Genomic DNA, 20,616 nt, shown 5'->3' on the forward strand with positions numbered 1-20,616 from the left:
GCAGCAGCAGCTCTGAACTCTTGACTGCGACTGCACTCATTTCTCCAGTCACCTCCTTCTGTGGAGTTGGAGAAGAATCTTAATCATAGGCTGCACCGAGATAGGGGGGGTTTAAAAATAGCCCCCTTTCAACACAGCCTTCGTGTGTCACCTACACTGTAGGGGTAAGGAGGGAACAACCCTCAAGGACTCCTTGCCCCACTGCCTCTTCCCATATTCCTGCCAATCTTTTACATTGCCATGCTTCAGAAATCCTAAAAATGGAAGGCCCTCCCAGATCTTCTTGGAACAATAATTTACTTAAGCACTCAGACACAAATCCATCAATTTCTGATGTCCTGGTGTGTGTGTTTCAGTGCTTCTGTAGCCAAAACAGCACCCCCCATACCCCAATGAGGTTTCAGGAAGCTTGGGGGGGGGACACAGACAAACAAAAGACACTGGGGGCAGAGGGAGAAACTAAGGAGGGGAAATTCAAAAATAGCCTGGTGAAGGCTGAGCATGCTTAGTAGCCACAGAATGTTGAGGTGTGTTTATTTTGGAGGGGATGGTGACAGAAAGTAGATGGGAACACACTGGAAGATTCTGGAGGAAGGGGTGACTGGCAGGCTAGAATCTTGACTAGCAAACCACAGTATTTGTTGCAGATCCCATGTTGCTGCATGACCTGGTCACACCTGGAAGCTATGCAATGTGCATGTGTGAGAGAGGACCCTGGCCCAATCAAGGACACCTCCGTGCATGGAGGAACTATGCACCCCCTGTGAAGGAATAGGACTTTCAGCCATTTTGTGTTGACTGTGGCCATTGGCCACGCTGACGATAGCTGATGGGTGTTGGAGTCGAACAGCATCTAGTGGCTCACAGGTTCCCCATCCCTTCACTAATACAAGAAGTCAAGCCCTCTCCAGTTCTCCAGTGAAGTTAGAAGCCGTTAAGAGATAAAGCACTTTCCCTCACGTTTGTGCTGGGATCTGGAGAATGTAAGAGCTGGAGTCTCTTCCAAGCAAACTGAGAGGCTTCTGCCGCTTCTTACCATGTCAAATTCACCGAGAGCTCAGGGAACAGGGTATGGGTGCTCCTAGGTGCCATGTTCACCAGAGGACCTAAGGCAGAGGCCTGCCCATTTACTTCAAAACAGTAGAAATCAGTGGGATGTGCTCAAAGCTAGCCTTTTGAGATCAAGGCTGTGTGCACCTTGGCAGCTTCAAATGCAGTGAGGTTGCTGTGTTTCAAGTCACATTTTTACATTGCTATGCACACCAAGGAGAAGGCAGGGGTGTCATCACTTGATGCACATTACCTGATCTGTTGCCTGTGCCTGTGACTTCCCCTGCCTGAATGTCTATTCATGGTAGCTGTCATCGGCACATGTGCAGTCACTGTTTCAAGTGTACACACCTCAGCTTAGGTTTTCAAATCGGATGGAAGCTCAAATCGAACAGCAGCGTTTCTCGAGAAACTACAGGATACAGGTGGATTGTGGCCAATGCCAAGCGCACTCGGCTTCATACACCAGCAGTGGGTGTGCACTGGATCAAGATTCAACTGCAATGTGCACACAGCCTAACGTTCCAACTTGAAGGGAGGTTTATTTTGATCAGAATGTCAAGCAGATTGCAAAATCAGCAAGTGAGGAACAGAGAGCTCCTCAGCTCCACGCTAGCTGCTCAGAGGATAATCGCACAAAGGTGCAAATCACCTCCAAAGGATGTAAATGGCAACATTCACACTGATTTTAATTTTGGACAGCATCCAAAAATGCAGCACCTGCTGCAACACTCTGGGGCGCCCAGAAGACTCTTTAGTAAAAAAGCTACCATCCACCCTACTAGGCTTTGCTTTGAAATCCTTCCTGCTGCCTTCTGTTCCCTGTTACTGTTGTGTAAACAGTGTTGGGCAAGAAACCGGATTAACTTTGCTGTATCCTCGGTGGGAGGTCCACCAATTCTCCCGATTCTGTGAGAACGTTCTGAAAAAGATCACGATGTTGTACTGCCATAGCAGCGAGAAGCCATCTTTTTAAAAAATGTGATGGTAAACGACACATAAATTTCTGTGTTCTGCAACAACTTAGAAGAAGATAATTGAAAGGAGACTATGATGAAAAAGATGGAGGCGGGGGATCAGATTAGCAATAGTTTAGGCAAGTAAAAATAAGTAGCAGAATATCCATAAGCAATTCATAACCAACACATAAAAAATCAGTTGCTTATGCAAATAACATTGTCCCCAGTAATATCTATGAAAATCGAAAGGAGCTCTTCGATCAGGCCTGTGGTCCAACTAGCCAAGCATTCTCCAACAGCCAAGCTGTTCTCTTAAGGGCCAACCAGATGTCTATGGGAAACCCACAAGCAGGAGCTGAGCGAAAAGTTAGTCTCCCCACTTGTGACCTCCCAAAAACTGATTCAGAGGCATATTTCCTGCAACACTGGAGGAAGAACATAGCCTGTAGCCATTGACAGCCTCCACGGATTTGTCTAATCCTTGCATAAAGTCAGTCAAGCCGGCGGTCATCGCCACCTTTCGGGGCAGCAAATCTAACTATGCATTGTGTGAGGAAGCACTTTGCTCCATCCGTCCTGAATCTTCCAACATTCACAGAGATGAATATCGCTTTGTAGCTCATCACATCAGCACATTACAAATATGCTCTGATTTTCCATAAATAGGTGGCTACGTTGTCTAATTTCCTGCACTCTCACTTTGCTAATTGGCTTCAAAAATGTCTGGTGTTCCAAAAAGGGGAAATAGAGCATGCAAAGGACGGCGCTTTCTTTTTATTTTATTTTGCAGGGTCTCCTACAACATGCCCACATTATGCAGTGCACAGTATTATCCATTGCTGCAATTCCCCCACCCCCCTTTAGAAGATGGGTTTCAGTGAGAGGTGCTTATTCATTGCAGCCTCTGACTTCCTGTTGGACATTAACGCCAAGTTTTAGGACCCCTCCAGGAAACTGCCTCCTGCTTCCTCCAGCTCCATCTTGTCTACACTTGCTGGGGTTTCAGGAAGGAGCTTTTTCCCAGCCCTACCTGGAGATGCCAGGGACGGAACCTAGAACCTTCTGCATGCAAGGCTCTACCACTGATCTATAGTCCTCCGCCTAGATCCCCTCCTGGATCAAACCGCAGCTTCAGGTGTGGGAGATTTTCGTCAGGACTGCGTTCATTGGAGACGGGGGGGGGGGGGAGAAAACATAAGATGTGCCTGCTGGATCAGGCCAATGGCCCATCTAGTCCAGCATCCTGTCCTCAGAGCACCCAGCTGTGAGGAAACCAGCAACAGGATCTGAGCACAAGAGCCCTCTCTCCTCCTGTGGTTTCCAAGAAGTGGCATTCCGAAGCATTGCTGCTTCCAAGAGAATTAATCCCCTTGGCCCAGCCCAGCACAGTCCTGATTGGGCCACCCTGGGGCTGTTTCCAAAGCAAACCCAGAGAGACTAAATGCGCCCTGAATTGTGTATTCTACAGGCTCACATTAAGCCAAAGGGAAAACCGTAACTGCTTTATTTATAGCTTCTCAAGGCAGCTCAAGATACAAACACCTACAGACCCAGCAGATGGAAATGGAATGCAAGCATCTAGTTAAGTTCAATGGGAGTAATGTTGCCGTGAGAGTAAAGGAAAGGGCCACAGCTCCATGGGAGAGCAACTGCCTTGCATGCAGAAGGTCCCACGTTCAATTCCCAGCATCTCCAGGTGAGGCCCCTGCCTGAAACTCTGCCAAAGACTCGCTGCTACTAAGTTAGAGCTGGATGGACCAATGGTCTGAGTCAGTCAGCTAACGATAGCAAATGCCAGCAGGATGCTTGCAAACCGGCCACAGTTAAGAAGGCCAACTTCACTGTTTTTCTCCCAGGCTGCCAAAAAATATTTCAGTCTGGTGCTGAGCAGGGAGGAAAGAGAAAGTGTGGCTGGGGGGAGAGAGAGAGAGAGAGAGAGAGAGAGAGAGAGAGAGAGAGAGAGAGGCAGTGCTAAGGGCAGGCTGGGAAAAGGCACAAAAGTAGAAACAGTGAGAGTGGTAAGACATCAAAGGGTTGCGTATTTTTCCTGCCTCCGGCACCCAGAGCCAAACTTTTGTTTGCAAGCCCAGCTTCTTCAGAGCCTCCTTTGTAGCCGACCCACTTTGAGCCTTGCTTTCCTGCTGCACCGCCGGCTCCGTTCTGCCAAAGCTACAAAGGTCACCCGAATGCTTGGCACCTTATGAAGCAAAGTCCTGTTTGGGAAATCCCAGTGTCTGAATAGAGAGTCCAGAGACTGAACATAGTGAGTCTACAGACAAAAGACCAAACAGCGGAGCTTTTCGGCCAGGGAGTTGGGGGCTCTCTTTGAACCACCCCAGTCCCCACCTCCAGTGAAACTAAGAACTTGGAACTCTCCTTAGATCTTCCTCTGTGGCTGTTCAGGGTCTCTTGGATAAAGATGCCCTAAAGGGTCACCTGAGTCACCTGCCTGGCTGTGCCAGATCATCCCCTGCTGTCTGCACATTCTGGTTCTTTGGCTTTGAGAATAACGCTGGCTCAAACCCTGGTAAATCTCGTCCGCTGTAAGCAGCTTTCCCCCAGTCCTTCAAATGAACATTCGCTTTCGGTGTAATTTCACCTCTTACAAGCTCAGTTATGTGGCTTTACTGTAAGTGGCACCTATCAGAAGAAGAGCCTCTGTGGTCCTGGATGATTGGCACTCAGCCACCCAGTTTGTTATGAGAGGCGTGATAAGAGGAAATTTGCTGGATCAGAGCAGTGGTCCGTCCAATCCGGTTTCCCACAGTTCCCAACCAGATGCTTTCAGGAAGCCTGTGCAATAGCCCTCTCCCACAACTGCTCCCCGGAAACTGGTCTACAGTGATACACTGCCTAGGAACATGGATGCGCCATATTGCCCTCTTTGCTAATAAGTATTAGAACCACAGAACAGTAGATGATGATGATGATGATGATGATGATAATAATAATAATTTATACCCCACCCAGCTGGCTGGGTTTCCCCAGTCACTCTGGGCGGCTTTCAACAGAATATTAAAATACAATAATCTATTAAACATTAAAAGCTTCCCTAAACAGGGCTGCCTTCAGATGTAATAATAATAATAATTAATAATAGAGTTGGAAGGGACCGCAAGGGTCATCTAGTTCAACCCCCTGCAATGCAGGAATTCTCTGGGTGGGCTCAAACCAGCAGCTTTCTGGTAAACAGCTAAGACACACTGACCCATTGCACCACAGAGCCTTGAGGAATTTGATTCTCTCCCCCCCCCGAATTTCTCTCACTCCACTTCACAGCCATCTCGGCTAGTGGTCAATGCCACAATGAACCTCACTATTAGGTATGTGTGATTTGGAGAAGCTTCTCTCTGCTACGAATGCTGAATCTGCTACGAATCAGTTTCACTGGGTAACTTCCATGATCTGATATTATGGGAAAGAAAAAAAAGTATTTCTATCTGCTTGTCCATATTTATGTACACACACACACCTTCTCTGTACTGGAGCACTGTCTCCAAAACAGGACTGTCAATGCACAGGAGGGAAATATCAGCAGGTTTGGAGAAACCCCAACATTTTTCAGAAATAGAAAAATCGCTGGAATCGAAACACTTATGAAGAGGGCTACCCCAAAAGTGACATAGTAAGGGCTGCACACTCTCAAAGGGCTGAGCTTGCTGACAGTGGAGGGGTAGGAAAACTAGAGCAGAATGGAGGATTGTGGGAGAAGGCATGGCTTGTGGACTGGAAGAGTGAACAGGAGCACTCCATGCCGCAACATTTTGTTGCAGGTCCCACTGAAAATCTGCAGCCCTGAACACACACTCAGCAGGCAGTAAAACCCATTGAACTCAACAGGACTTGTTTCTGAGTCAGGGTTCTACTGGTGGTTTCCCCCTTAAACAAAACAAAAAAAAACCCCCCTCCAAAGTATTTGACCTTTCCTTGTAGAAGAGGTTGAGGTTTTTTTTTAATGCACCTTGGAGCATCTGAGTCACATCTGCACCATACATTTAAAGCACATTTAGACCACTTCCTCAAAGTGTCCTAGGAATGTTAGCTTAACACACACACCCCAGAGCTACAATTCCAAGCACCCTTAACAAACTACAGTTCCCGAGATTCTTTGGCATAAAGTCATGTGCTTTAACCGGATGGTGTGAATGTGAGCTTGGTTACCCTGCTCCTCACACCTCCAGGAAATTATTCTTGGGATGGGGGCAGCCAAACCTGAAGACCCCATGGAGCAAGTTTTCCGCTGCTGCTTATTAGTCATCCCTATAATTCTGTTCCCATTGCTCTTTCCTGTCCAGGCTTGCGTTCAAGGTTAGACAGATAAATAGGTCAGAACAGCCACATGGGTTTTTCAACAGAATGTGGTCTAAAAAGGACCTGTCACACACTCACTGGCGGGTGTTTTTTTGTTTAAAAAAGAAAGCATGTGAAACAAACCTTAACACCTCACCAGACTTATAAGATTAAGCACCCTATAAATGTTCGAAAATGAACATGCACAAAAAGTACCATCAGTTCTGTTTTATAAAAATGATACGATCACATTAACTGTGTCATGCAAATACCGTATTTTTCGCTCTATAAGACGCACCAGACTACAAGATGCACCTAGTTTTTGGAGGAGGAAAAGAAGAAAAAAAATATTCTGAATCTCAGAAGCCAGAACAGCAAGAGGGATCGCTGCGCAGTGAAAGCAGCAACCCCTCTTGCTGTTCTGGCTTCTGGGATAGCTGCGCAGCCTGCATTCACTCCATAAGATGCACACACATTTCCCCTTACTTTTTAGGAGGGAAAAAGTGAGTCTTATAGAGCAAAAAATACGGTAATTCCTGCTTGGATGGTAACCTGTGTTAATCTGCAGAGAACGGAAGGGGGGTGATAACCTTCCACTGATAAAACACACACACAAAATGCCAATAATAAGCAAACAAGTCATAGCTTTTGGAAAGCCCATTCACAAGTGATAAAAGAAGTGTGTGTTGTGTTGAAGGGAAGCCCATTGTGCTCTCAGTAAGATGGGCTCCAAGACTAAGAGGACCCTGAGGAAAGTGCCCTCTTGTGAACCCCTGCGCTGGCTAGAATGGGAGTAGACCACTACAACAACAGTGTTGCAATACTCAGCGGGAGGCTCAGAGCTATCGTTTAACTTTCCCAAAGTGCCTGGAGTGATGCTACATCAGGACACTATGACTCATTAAAATGGCAGAGCTGTGTTTCAATTCTCCTGTTTTTCCGAAAATGTGCAAATTAGGTAGGTTCACTTTCACAAGTGATCTTCGTCAGATTTCTTCCCCTTAATCCCATGTGTGAAAATGTCCTTGGTGTGCACCATTACACCAGTAATGCTTTTTGCAAAAAAAGCCCCTAACAGCATGTTATTATACCCCCTGAACCCTGATTTGTAAGGCAATCTTATGCATGTTTACTCAGAAGTTAGTCTTGCTGTAGCCAGTAAGGCATTTTCCCAAGTAAGCTGGCACACGCCTGTAGGCTTAGCACAGCAGATGCCAGTGAGGTGGTGGCACTTATCTCACTACCCATCACTGGCATTACTGCAGCTTCCTGGGCCAGGGAGAGGGCCGTAGCAAGGATGGAGAAGTGCCATTGAACCAGCAGGAATATGGATTGGTTCTGCCAGTGCATTTGCACTGTGCCAACCTTGCCCCTTCTGCCCCTGGTAGGCAGCAGCAATGGGAGGTCAGGTAAGCCCCGCTGCCCGCTACTGACTTTGTGCCAGCTGCTGACACTCCAATGAAAACCCTCCCTGCCAAACAGTATTTGAAATTAGCCAGGTGCATTTTGCACCTGGTTATTGGTCACTTGCAACCAAGTGAAGATGCCCAGGTGCCAAGATGGCACCTGACATCTCCACCATCTGACTGGCTGGCACACAGCAGCATTTTTTTGGTGCTGTGCTATGGCACGAGTCAGATTTTAGCTGGAGCTGACAATACACACAATTCATTTTCAGTTTTGTAATATTCTTTTTTCAAAAGGGGCCTAAACATTCTGTTAGTGTGCCCATAACCTAGGTCTAAGGGGTCATATGGAGAATAGCTTTTATATATCAGCTTCCAAACCTGCTGCCAGCATAGTTATGTCAGCTGGAGTTATGTCAATATAGCTATGTGCACTTGACAACATGATCTGAAGGTATATGATGCAGCCACCTTACTCTGGTCAATCTTTGGATGGGAGACTTTTCAGGAGTCCTATGAACACTGCCTTGACCTCCACCATGTGGGAGAAGGCATTATATACAATAAGGTAAAGGTACCCCTGCCCATACGGGCCAGTCATGTCCGACTCTAAGGTTACGCGCTCGTCTCGTTTAAGAGGCCGGGGGCCAGCGCTGTCCGGAGACACCTCCGGGTCACGTGGCCAGCGTGACGAAGCTGCTCTGGCAAGCCAGCACCAGCGCAGCGCACGGAAATGCCGTTTACCTTCCCGCTATAAAGCGGTACCTATTTATCTACTTGCACTTAAGGGTGCTTTCGAACTGCTAGGTGGGCAGGAGCTGGGACCGAACGACGGGAGCTCACCCCGCCGCGGGGATTCGAACCACCGACCATATGATCGGCAAGTCCTAGGCACTGAGGTTTTACCCACAGTGCCACCCGCGTCCCTATTATATACAGTAAACACAAACTTAAAAGTGTTCTCTCCCCACCCTGTCATCCCACATTTCGGTGTCCTGAGCATCCTGACATGGATATTGTGGGAATCAGAAGCATCATGAAAACAGGAAGCTGTCTTCTTTGTCCATCTAACCCAGTGTTGTCTACTCTGACTGGCAGCCTGACTGGGGTCTCAGAGTCTCTTTCCCATTGCTTGCCACCTGCTCTTTCTAACCCGAGATGCCAAAGATCGATCCTGGGAACTGCATGCAAACCATCTGCTCTACCGCTGAGCTACGGACTAAAGGAAGCCCATCCCATTGCCCAGACTTGACTGTCATGTTGGCCACATCCTTCATACTGAACGCTCTTGTTCAGGAAACGCAGCAACAAGGCCTGATGTGGCATGAGATTAATGCAAAAAGAATGTGAAAAGAAGTTTGAAAATGGTAAGGATGCTCCAGTTTGGAAGAGCTGGCAGCGGGCTCGTGATCTGTGAATGTGCCCTTCGTTAACTGGCGCTTTTGCTCTCTCCACCAGAGAGCTGTCAACAGAACTGCTCTTTTTACGGAGCTGGACCCAAGCCACAAGTTGGCACACAGCAGCAATCAGCTCAGAGTCACAGGAGAGATGGAAGTGAAGAGTGTCATTTCCGTAAAAGCAGCGAGAATTCCTGGGCTCAGTTCCATTTTCTATCTATCTATCTCTTTCACGTAGACTGATTCTGAAGGCCTGCTAAGAGATTGTGCATACAGAAATAAACTTAAATAACTGGTAGAATGCCCACTAGGGTTACAATGTCAGAGTTTATGGCCCTGGCACCGTTGCTATGCATTAATCCCAGAAGCCTGCAGAAGAAGAACGAGATGCTTAGTTCAAAACTATATATCAAGGGCGGAGAACCTTTTCTGGCAGGAGGCCAGATCCTTATCTCTCCACCCCTGGAGGCCCAAATCTGACAGGTGGTTGGGGCTTCTCTCCTGTCAATCACCTGACATCATAGCGACATCAGATTTGACAGCACTGTGAAGTCCCGGCTGTTGGGGCTCCTAAGAGCAGTGCAGAGCTCTCTGAAACAGCTTTTGCAAACAATCCCACACTGCTTTTTTGAATCACCAAAAGAGCAGTGCAAGGCTGTTTGCAAAAGGGCTTTCAAACAGCCCCTTATGAACTTTGGCTGGGCATGCCTGTTCCCAGCAGAGGAATAGGCACAGCCAGCCAAACTGAACAGGATTTAATACCTGCTCATCAGCTGATGAGTGGAGGTTAAATCCTGCTGATTTCGGCTGCATGCACCAGTTCCCGGCAGAGGAATAGGTGCGCACAGCCATTGCAGAATCAAACCCACAGTTCCATGAGTATCTGGTAACCTCTAGGTTAGATTACTGCAAACCATTATACATAGGGCTGCCTCTGAAGATGGTTTCAAGACTTCAGTTGGTGTAGGATTCAGCAGCCAGGTTGCTCACTGTGACAAGATGGTGTGAGCATATTACACCAATCCTGGCCTGACTGCACTGGCTTCCACTTAAGTTTCCAAGTGCTGGTTTTGATCTATAAAGCCTTAAATGGCTCAGGACCTCAATACCTCAAGGGCTGTCTCTCCCAGTGTGAACTGCCCCAGACCCTGCAATCATCTTCTGAGGCCCTTCTTTGTGTGCCTCCTCCTTGAGAGGTCCAGAGGGTGTCAACACTAGAATGAGCCTTTCTGCTGTGGCTTCTCATTTGTGGAATGCTCTCCCCAGGGAGGCTCGACTGGCCCTTCATTACATACCGTATTTTTCGCTCTATAAGACGCACCAGACCACAAGACGCACCTAGTTTTTGGAGGAGGAAAACAAGAAAAAAAAAATCTGAATCTCAGAAGCCAGAACATCAAGAGGGATCACTGCGCAGTGAAAGCAGCAATCCCTCTTGCTGTTCTGGTTTCTGGGATGGCTGTGCAGCCTGCATTCGCTCCATAAGACGCACACACATTTCCCCTTACTTTTTAGGAGGGAAAAAGTGAGTCTTATAGAGCAAAAAATACGGTATCTTTAGGCACCAGGTGAAAATGCTTCTCTTCAACCAGGCGTTTCGCTGATTAACATTTCATGGCATTTTAAGTGTGGTTGTGGGAGGTGGGTTGGTGGTCAGTTTTTATTCTTGTTTTTGCTTTGTTATGTATTATTGTGTCCTCATTTTTCTGTTGCGAACTGCCCTGTGATCTTCGGATGAAGGGCGGCATACAAATTTAATAAATAATAATGAAGGATTGCAGTAACCTTTCCTTTTCATAAAGGAGGGCTCTTGAGCCTGTCTGGTGCATTCTTCTGTATGACAGAAGTGGCATGCTGAACTATTCAGTGCAATGGCCAAATGCTAATTATGGAGTCTACTGTCTCCCGCCCCCATTTCCACACTGCTAATTAAACTCAGCTCTCTAGCTAGGAAAGGGAACAGCAGTCTCTCACAAAGCAGAAGGGTCACCAAATGAGTTGGCCGCCTGAAGCCTTTACGTTTGGCACAATCCAGTGTCTACCAAAGACTACAGAAACATGGGATTTGTACATGATGGGATTTGTAGTCCAACAACATCTGGGGACCCACAGGTTGAGAACCGCTGAGCTAGGGTAACTCATAGCACAGCCAGTTCTGTACGGGCCTGTAGTTGGAGGGATGGCATAAGAGAATCAGACCGTTGGGAAGCCCCATGTTTGTCCTTCTGAGCTTGCAAATTCTTATGCTGTTAACCATACTTGATAGGGGAGGACATTTTAAGGCAGGGATGGCTAACCTGCGGCCGCTCAGATGTTGTTGAACTGCCCATCAGCCCCAGCCAGCATGGCACATTGCTCACGGTGATGGGAGTTCTGCAATATTTGTAGGGCCGCAGGTTCCTCATCCATGTTTTCAGAGCTCTTTCTGCAAAGAGTCTACAAGTGAGAAACAGCACAAACCTTACAAACGTTCAGCTACTTACTGCAACCCATATTCGATTGGGTTTTGGTGACAATGATGTAAAAGGTCGAAAGGGGGGGGGGGAGAGTGGAAATGGTGAAGATCTGATCTCCCGTCTCTTTAAAAATGGCAAAGAACTGCCTCAAGGAGGGGAGCACCATCTCGATCAGGGAAGTGGTGCTGAGAGAGGGGAGATCTGCTGTTCTTTCCCACATCGTTTCCCCAACTAAAGCAATTTCACCAAAGATGCTATTTTGCCATGTAAGGGAAAACTCACATGTACCGAAATCTGGCTACACTTACATAGGAAGCTGCCTATGTTATGTTTCATGTTATTTATATTCCGCCTTTTCCCCTCTTACAGGATCTTAGGAGACTCCCAGCATGAATTGAAACAAATGCAGCTAAAAACATACAATCAATATAATTTTTTTTTTAAGTAGCCCTATTTAAAAACAGCCTTAGATACACTTGACACTGTTTGGAAGCACACACAAAAGACAACATGTACAGCACGCACCCTCAGAAGACAGCCAGTTAGTGTCTGTACAAAAAAAAAAAAAGTCTTTGCCTGCTGGTGAAAGCAAAGCAGAGAGAGGGCTGTCTAGTTTTCCATGGAAGCAAATTCCTAATCTGGGAGCAGCCACTGAGAAGGCCCTGTCTTGTGTCCTTACCAACCTGCCTGTGAAAGTGTCAAGACTGAGACAAAGGCCTCCCCAGAAGTTCTCAAAGCTCAGGCAGGCTCATACAGGGAGATAAGGTTCTTTGGGTAGCCTAGCCACAAGCCGTAGAGGGCTTAGTAGGTCAAAGCCAGCACATTGAAATGAACAGTGGAACTGTTGTAACAAGGAGCTTCTGTTCTCCCTATAACCAGCACTTCCTAAAGGCTGTTCCGTGCAGAATACATGACAGTTATCCAAACAGGGTGTAACTAAGCTGTGCATCGCTATGGCCAGATCAGACATCTTCAGAAAGGGGTACAGCTGACACCCCCCCAAACACCTGGGCATCTAACCTTAGGGTTGAATCCAGGAACATACCCAAGCAGCGAACCGGAGTTTTCAGGGAGAGCCTGTCTGACTTTTTGACTCACCAGGAAGATCTCTGTGTTGTCTAGATCAAGCTTCAGTTTGTTCACCCTCATCCAGCATCACACCAAAGTCTGACCATGGGCTCATCTCCCTCCATACTGGCAGCAGCAGCTGGCAGCGGCTCTCTGGGGCTTCAGGTGGGGGACATTTCCATCCCTACCTGAAGATGCCGGGAATTGAACCTGGGACCTTCGGCCTGCAAAACTGATGCTCTGCCACTGAGCCATGGCCCTTTTCCCTGCACTGAATGGCAGGGCAGCTAGACATAAGGGGAGGGCCACATGACAGCCTGAAGAAACCCCCTCTTCCTACACAACTATTAAAGGTGCAGGAGCCCTTTCCTCCCTTGCTGCCCTACTCTACAGCAATGTGGGTCAGAGAAATACGTGATTTCAGAACGTTAATTCCTGCAACACCCTATATGGATACAAGCAAAGCCCATTTCAGAGTTGCAATTATCTTTTTCGGGAACCACATGGTTGCCTTCACTGCTAGACCCACTGAAATCAGTGGGTGTGGTTAACTTAGGTCCATTAATTTCAATGGGTCTACTCTTGAGTAAAATGTAGCTAGATGCAATATTTTAAATACACCACACAAAAACATGTTCTATGTATTCTATGAATCTGTAAATAGGTGGGGTGGTAGATAAGATGATGGTTTAAAGCCAGAAGAAGCACATCATTCAAACATACCGAATCAGAAATGTTAGGCACATCAGATACAGGGTCAGACTCACTGGTCCATCTAGCTCAGTACTGCCTACACCAGGCATAGGCAAACTCAGTCCTCCAGATGTTTTGAGACTACAATTCCCATCATCCCTGACCACTGGTCCTGTTAGCTAGGGATGATGGGAGTTGTAGTTCCAAAACATCTGGAGGGCCGAGTTTGCCTATGCCTGACCTACACTGACTGTCAGCAGCTCTCCAGGGTTTCAGGCAAGATACTTTCCCAGCACCACTTGGAGATATTGGGGGCTGAACCTGAGACCTTCCATGTGCAAAGTAGATGCTCAACCACGGAGCCACAGCTCTGTTCTGAAAACCCACATCACGCTTCACTAAGACTGTCGGTGAGGGAGGGGACAACATGCAGTGAGAGGAGGGGAGGAGAGACACATGGAAATAATAGAACTCTAGAATTGGAAGAGACCCCTGAGAAATCTGGATACTATATATATATATATATATATATATATATATATATATATATATGCTTTCGTAGATTTTCACGGGTACAGGAATGCAGGTTTTGGTGTCCTCGGGTGTCTTCCCGTGTAAAAGTTGGGGTGTCTAGGCGACGTTTCGACGAGGTCTCACTCGTCATCTTCAGGCTGGTGCTTTCGGCTTCTTGTTACTGGAACAGAGCGGGATCTCAATGTTTGAGTTCCTATAAATACTGTAGAGGGGGTGTGGTGTCTAGCCTCCAATGTTCTGGGCAGAGAGGAAGTTCCCAGGCTAGGCACACTAGCCTGGGAACTTCCTCTCTGCCCAGAACATTGGAGGCTAGACACCACACCCCCTCTACAGTATTTATAGGAACTCAAACATTGAGATCCCGCTCTGTTCCAGTAACAAGAAGCCGAAAGCACCAGCCTGAAGATGACGAGTGAGACCTCGTCGAAACGTCGCCTAGACACCCCAACTTTTACACGGGAAGACACCCGAGGACACCAAAACCTGCATATATATATATATATATATATATAAGTCATACCTTGGAAGTCAAGCGGAATCCATTCCAGAAGTCCATTCGACTTCCAAAATGTTTGGAAACCAAGGCGCAGCTTCCGATTGGCTGCAGGAAGCTCCGACCCCATCAGATGTTTGGGTCCAAAGAACGTTCGCAAACCGGAACAATCACTTCCGGGTTTGCGGCAATCGGGAGTCAAAACGTCCAAGTTTCAGGGCATTTGACAACCAAGATACGACTGTAATTGGAATCTCTGGATAACAGAAAGCAAAAAAGTAAAAATACACCCTGACTCATACCCGTGGGACCATTTAGCACACTGCGGCCAACTCCTGCAAAGCATTTCTACTCAGCACTTTGGCATTCTTTAAGCGAAGCTGGTACCCATCCTTAATAATTAAGCCAGAAATCTAGAGCAACATGTTTTGCACTTGGGCATATCCATATTTCTTTTCTTTTTTTTTAAATGCATGATGTTAAATGCTCCTCCATGGAACTCCCCAGCCTCCCTAGTTCAACAAATGGCTTACATGTGTGTCGCCTGAGTTCCTCAGAGTGAAACAGTTGCCAATTTGTTCCCCAGCATTTCCCTTTAATTGCCATGCCAAACCACCAAAGCACTTGGTATTACCACAAACTGATGAAATGCCATCTGCTAATGCAGACTGCCTTAGGAAGAGAACTAATTCGAGACTTATTCCAAGGTGGTCAGATCCCTGCCCCAAGAAGCTTACAATCTGGAAAATGCCACAAGGGAGACCAAGCAGTCATAGTGCAGTGGGAGAGGCCTAGGTCCAGCACTTCCAAGTAGGACGGGGGTGGAAGGCCCACTTGGCGTTTGAGAAAGTCGCTGCCAGTCAATGTCAAAGGTAATGAGTAAGATGACTCAATGGTCTGACAGCTCCATATAAGGCAGTTTCCTATGTTCCTATGCAAAGCACTGAAAGAGAAAGGGAATGAACAGGGCGAGTGTATAGGATTACTGCCATTGCATGCCATTACTTTGTTACAGTAGAGTATGGGCGCAAGGGGGCATATCTCATTTTTACTGAAATACTGCAGTAGTCTTCCAATTAGGGATTCATGCCATGCTGCTGTTTCTGTGCCATTTGTAAAGGCTTTCTCCTTTTTTGCTGCGATCCCAACCAATTAGGGATCACACAGTGAACACGATGGCACCACGGTGTCGCAGAGCCAATCAGGTCCGGCTATAGGGCAATGTCAATGAGAGCAAACAATGCCAATCCTTTGCCCTTACTTTGAATGTATGTTTAAGTGGGAAGGAAGGTCCCCTTTAGGATGGCAGACAGGCTCCCTTGACAACAAGCATTTTTATCCCACCCTTCAGGCAAAAAGACTCCCAGGGGGACTTGCAAAGTCACACAGCCTTCGTCCTCAAGCTTAGAATCTAAAGGACGTAACACAAAAGGAAACAGGGATGGAGAAGGAGAAGGAAAAAGGCAGGCACAAGTTCTGAAAGTTACCGTTCTCGTAACAACTAGGAAACAATTTAGGTAGCCTGATGGAATGGCTGCCGCTAGGGGACATTTTTTGGGTGCAGAGTCAAAGGCAATAGATGGTCTCTCAGCAGAGCCAATGGAATAATAGTCCTGCCTTCCTTCTCTCCCCCTACTCTGCAGTCTAATAGAACGGATGCCACGAGGGAAACATCCACTGCCTTGCTGTGTTGCATGGACACATTCTGTCCCACCACTCCATTTTGGGATTCCTTTGCCTTCCCCTGAAAAAAAAGAAACTGTCCTTTGATGGGGCATCAACATGTTCTTGAAAATCCACTTTTAGTTTGGACCAGCACTGCTTAAAGTGAGAGCTGAAAATTACGAATGTATTTGAAGAGCATCATACGAATGCAGAAAACTATCAAGTCAGATAGCTGGTCCATCTCACCCAGCACGTTCTACACTGACTGGCAGCTGCTCTCCAGGGAATCTGACACAGGGACCTTTCTCAGCCTTAGCTGGACATGCCAGGGACTAAACCTTTCAATACAACGTGTGTGTTCTGCATGGAGCTAAGGTGGCTTTTTGCTTTTCACGTTTGCAAATGAATGTTACATTGATGGAAGCATAACGATAATAATTTCTGCTGTGCAATAAACAGTGGGGAAAGGCTTGAGTCATAATTTGAGTTCTAGATAATCTCTCAAGAGGTTTTATAACCATTTCCCTCCATGCTGCTCATCCATGTTTTGCATCACACACATTAATAAGAGGAGTCTAAAGCACAGTTTGGGAGCTCTGATTAAGCAACTGCTAAAGAAAAAGTCTTCTGAAATGAGGTGGGGGTTTTCTGCATCACAGCCTAAAATCCCCATGGGGGGGGGAGAGTTTCCTTAAACAAAACTGTGGGAAGAGACTTCTTACCAGGGAGTAAGCCCCATTGAACTCAATTATACAGAATTGCACTGTAAATGTTGATCCCCCCATTAGCTATTGAAAATCATCCTCTACTCCATACAGGAAAGGTTGCAACAAAGGGAGGAGAGAGGGGTTTTTTGTGCTTAATAACTTTTTTCCAACAATGGTAAAAGAACAGGAGAGAGTGGGTCACGTTATTGCAGCAAGGTGAGTATGTGCCAAGTGAATGGGGATATTTGACATCTATGGATCTTTTAAGGTATGTGTGGAATTCAATGAAGTGCGATTCATAGCAGAACCATGGAAATTCATGGGCATAGCTCTGTTAGGTCCATTAATTGCACTGGGTCTACTTTGAGTAACACCTAACTGAATCCCACCCTGTGTAATTAAGGCTGCAATTCTATGCTCACTTGAGAGTCAGCTCATTGGTACAGGACATGCTTTGCAAAGCCCTAGGCTCAATTCACAGCATCTCCAATTAAAAAAATGATATCAGATAACAGGCCTGGGAAAGACTTCTCTGCCAGTGGATCTGGAGAACTCCTGCCAGTCAGAATTGACAACAGCAGCTCAGATAATCCTCCCCCAACCTGGCGCCCTCCATACGTTTTGGACTACAGCTCCCATCGTTCCTGATCACTGGCTACACTGGTCGCCATCCTGGCATCCAGAGATCTCCAAGTGGTCACAATGGACCCGTGCCAGTTGAAAAGCGTGCCTGGCACCTGGCTAATTTCTAACTGGGGTCGGACATTCGTCTATCTAGCTCAGCATGATCTATTCTACAGTGACTGGCAGCAGCTCTCTGGAGTTTCAGACAAGAGACAGCCCCAGTCCCAGCCCCAGGAACTGAACCTGAGACCTCCTGCATGCAAATCAGATGCTCTACCACTCAGCTATGGCCCTTCCCCAGAGGGGGAATTATGAATCCAGCTAGTTTTACTAGGATATTGCCTGACACTGTCTTGAACTCTCACCCCACTGCATCTCCTCTCTCTCTCTCGGGCTGTAAAGCCTGTCTCCTTGCGTTTAAATCTCTTTTTATCAACAGTGGATGGATACCTGCCAAGGGGCTTCTCTCCCTCCCTCCCTCTCTCCCTCCCTGCACATAGCCATGCTCAGGCACACAGCCGCCTCCTCGATTAAAAAACAATGAAATGCTACAGGCACTTCTGCAGCCCCACCAGTCCTATAAAACCCGGGAGGGTTGTTTTTTATTATTATTATGATTTTGTCACCGCACCAAGAATCTAGATTTATGGACATGCTTCCACCCCCAGTCTTCCTTCAAGAGCTTTAAGCTTTGGGCTTCAAACAATGGATGTTCCTTCTCTTCCTGAACCCCCCTCTCCTGAACTGCCCCAAGGATCCCTAGATCAATGAAGGAAACAGCTGGGGGGGGGGAGCCCCAACTGTCTGACTTTAGCCCTCCAGCCAATCTGAGGCACAGCAGTTGAGAAAGCAAGAGTCTGCACTGAGTCTGGCATAAATGCCTAGCTCAGTGTTGTGTTCAGACAAGAACTTCAACCATTTTCAAGTCTCTTTGGGTCACCCCCCGCCCTTATAACACTTCTAGGAATGTCATTTTGGGGCTGTCCAAGGAGAGATTTGAAGCTTTCTGCAAGTGAATTCAGGCAGCGGTGCCATCAGGCTAGGCATTGCAGGCAGCATAAAAAGCACCCCCCCAAGCAGCCCCGCTCCCACCCCCCCCAACACAGTAGGGTTGCCTTACTAGCTTCTGAAGTAAGCAGAGTAATTAATACACCTTACCATTTAAAGAAAGAGCCCCCCTGTAAGAACATTAAGTGCAGAGTTTAACACTCCCTCCAAGTACAAGATGTTCCCTTTCTAACAAACGCATCCAAAAATCTTGCATGCCCCCGACACCCGTTTCGGAGATGCTGCACCCCCGAACGGCAACGCAACCCACCTACCCCAGCCCACAGGGGAATCAACTTGAAAGAGCCACCTACCGTTCGTCCACCACCGCATTGCTTCAAGTGTGTGGGCTGATCGCCTTGCCTTCGGCTTATTCCCCCAACGGCACCTGGTTCTGCTCTTCTGCTCTCCCGTAGAGGATGGAGGAAGAGAGAGGAGCTCAGAAGTGGAGCATCCCAGCTTGCTGGTTCCTCCTGAGCCATCCGAAGAGAAACATGCCAGGAAGGGGGAGGGAGCAGGCTGCAGCCACAGACTCTTTGAAAAGGTGAGCTTGGAAGTGGGGGGAAAGAAGAAAACCTCTGTGAGTTTCTCACAGACTAGTTTCTGGTTTTGTTTGTTTGTTTGGCTGGGCACAAAACAGCAAGAAAAACCAAAAGGATGCATATGAAAATTAAGTCCATCCACATCATATATCTAAAGCACATTTTGACGCACATTTAAAGCACCTCTCCCCCAAAAGAATCCCGGGAACTGTAGTTTAATAAAGGGTGCTAGGAATCACAGCTTTGTGAGGGGGGGGGAGAAACTACAGTTCCTAGGTTTCTTTGAGTGAAGTCATGTGCATTAAATGTACGCTAAGTGGGTTTTAAATGTATGGGGACCTCTGGCTTACCTTATATGAGCAAAGGTTCCTCTTATATCTCTGCCTGTGTAACAACACACAACCCCCTGATGGAGTGGGGGGTGTTGCTGACTGTTTGGGGGGGGGGAGAAAAGTTCACCCCTCCCTGGTTGGGCATTCCTGTTTCATCTTTTTTGCGGGGTGTGTATGGAATGGTAGAGGGCTTGATCCACGGAGATTTACTGGGAGCAGTGGTTTTGTATCCAAGTGGTCTCTCTCTCTCTCTCTCTCTCTCTCTCTCTCTCACACACACACACACACACACACGCACACATATACACGTCAGTTCCACGGCGCCCACGTGCAAATTAAGGGGAAAGGGCCGCAAGTCAGCGGCCGGACATCTGCTGCGCATGCAGAAGCTCCTGGGTTCGATCCCCGGCATCTGCATGTAGGGTCGGAGGGGGTGGGGAGGCTTCCGCCTGAAACCCAGGAGAGCCCTCGTGGAGGATATTGAGCTGGGCAGCGCAATGGTTTGACTCCGCAAAAGCCAGTTTCCTACGAAGTTCTCTCTCTCTCTCTCTGGGGCTTATATGGTCATATTATGAACATTATTACTCCTTTTATAATGGGATAGCGGGCAAAGCACAAAGCGGGTCGCTCCCCAGCAGGAGGAGTTTCCCCAGCCTGGAGGATCTGTTGCCGGGAAGAGGCAAAGACACCCCCTCCCACCTCCCCACGAAAACAGCCCCCCTTCCTCTGTCGCCAAGCCTTGCCGCGTCTTCGCTCCGCCAAACCGCGTCCCACATCAAAGCCCCAGCCCGCTCCTCTCCCTCTCTCTCCACGAGGTGCCAAAGGAAGTTCGAGCCCAGGAACCGAGGGCGGACGCACGAAGCGCCCGGCGCGGACTCTCCCTTGCCCCCCCCCCCCGTTACCTTGCGCCACGCCGCCGGGCTCCCCACAGTCTCGGCAGCTGCTCCCGGCTTCTTCCCACCCCTGCAAAGGCGCCTTCGCGGCGGCCCAAGCGCAGTGGATGCCTCCTCCTCCTCCTCCTCCTTGGTCCCCCTCCTCCTGCCTTCGCGCAGTTAGGGCAAAATGGAGCAGCCACGTGGGGAGGGAGAGAGAGAGAGAGAGAGAGAGAGAGAGAGAGAGAGAGAGGCAGAGGCGGCGCAGAGACCCAGCCAGATCCGCTGGATCCCTGCCCACCTGCCTCCTCTCTGCCCTCTCCAGAAGAGGTTCCCTTTGCGTCGTTCTGCTAGATCCCGCTTCTTTTGCGCCCAAGTCCGTTATTTGTTCTTTGGCTCCTTCTGCAGTCTTTCTCTCGTGCGCTTTTACGCACACGCTCTGTCTCCGGAGTCTCTCTCTCTCTCTCGTATCGGGTTACTC

At 47.9% G+C, this 20,616-nt stretch overlaps 1 protein-coding gene across 1 annotated transcript in view; it reads right to left on the reverse strand.

Annotated features, from left to right (window-relative positions):
- TMEM200B (transmembrane protein 200B) overlaps positions 1-20,284 on the reverse strand; it is a 31,838-nt gene extending 11,554 nt beyond the window's left edge. Inside the window, exons 1-2 of the mRNA XM_083750875.1 lie at positions 20,166-20,284; positions 18,704-18,938 (exon numbers count right to left, since the gene is read on the reverse strand). The gene's annotated coding sequence lies outside the window, so the exon portion shown is untranslated. The remainder of the gene's footprint in view (positions 1-18,703; positions 18,939-20,165) is intronic.
- Positions 20,285-20,616: the final 332 nt, after the last annotated feature.

This window comes from Podarcis gaigeae (assembly GCF_964106915.1).
Source record: "Podarcis gaigeae genome assembly, chromosome: 8".
NCBI classification, from domain to species: domain Eukaryota; kingdom Metazoa; phylum Chordata; class Lepidosauria; order Squamata; family Lacertidae; genus Podarcis; species Podarcis gaigeae.